Raw genomic sequence first — 1,244 nt, forward strand, 5'->3', positions numbered from 1 at the left:
ATATATATATATATATATATATATATATATATATATATATATATATAAAAAATTTGTATTTGCCAGTTATACCTCTGTAAAACTGGAAAAAAATTTAAATAAGTAATAAAAAATGAATAAGCCATAGGAATTGAAACAGTGGAGTATTGTGTCAGAAACAATCCAGTTGACCAATGGAACAAATTCAAGAGTCCCCAAACAAATTCACACATACAGAAGTGTAATTTCTAGTAATATTTCTAGCAGGGAAAGGATGGGCTTATTCAATAAATGGTGTTAGAACAATTGACTATTCATATGGGGAAAAACTTTTAATTGAACCCCTACTTCACTCACTATACATAAAACTCAGTTCCTAGTGGATTAAAAATTTACATTTGAAAAGCCAAATTATAAAATATTTGAAGACTATGTAGGGATATCTCTGCCTTTGGGGGTATGGAAAAATTTAATACACAAGGCATAACTGTAAAGATAAAGATTTTAAGATTGATCACATTAAGCGTGCATGTTTATTGAAGGACACCACAAGCAACAGGGAAAGATAAGCACAAACTGGGGGATATTTGTCCCACATATTAAAGAATTGGTGTCCTTTGCTTGGTTAGTAGTTAGAGGAAGAACTAGAGTTGAAGAGAGTGTTGGGTGAATATGTGTGTGGGTGTTGGTTTTAGGTGAGAGAGATTTTGAGCATACGTGAATACTGAGGGTGAGAAAGATGAAATGATTGATGGACTGGTATCCCTGAAGATTGGGAGAATGTGGAATCCCATAATAAATGGAGAGAACCTTAGACATTTAGCATTTGCTTATATCTCAGAATGCTGACTACCTCTACCACTCTTGCTCTCTCAAAGCATATGTAAACTTCCTTACAACAGCTGGTATTTGTCATGTTAAGGCTACAGTAGTAAGCAAAATCAGACCCAGGCCCGGCCTCATGAGTTTATAATTTATCAGTGGAAACACTCATTATATAACACCTTTAGTGTTTTTAGTTTTTGTAGAACTTTTTGCATTTTTAATTCTTTATTTTAAAAACACATTTGCGGGGGGGTGGATCCAAGATGGCCATTTAGGAACAGCTCAGGATTGCAGCTCCCAGTGAAAGCACAGAGGGTGAGTGGACGCCGTGTTTTTATTGCCCACAGACTAGGAAATTCCCGGGCAGAGGTGCTCCACGGTCACCAGCGCGGCTGTTTCGGCCAGCGCGGCTGTGCCGGCCAGTGCCACGGCTTTGCCCC

Source organism: Cebus imitator, unplaced genomic scaffold (assembly GCF_001604975.1).
Source record: "Cebus imitator isolate Cc_AM_T3 unplaced genomic scaffold, Cebus_imitator-1.0 Scaffold724, whole genome shotgun sequence".
Classification (NCBI taxonomy): Eukaryota; Metazoa; Chordata; class Mammalia; order Primates; family Cebidae; genus Cebus; species Cebus imitator.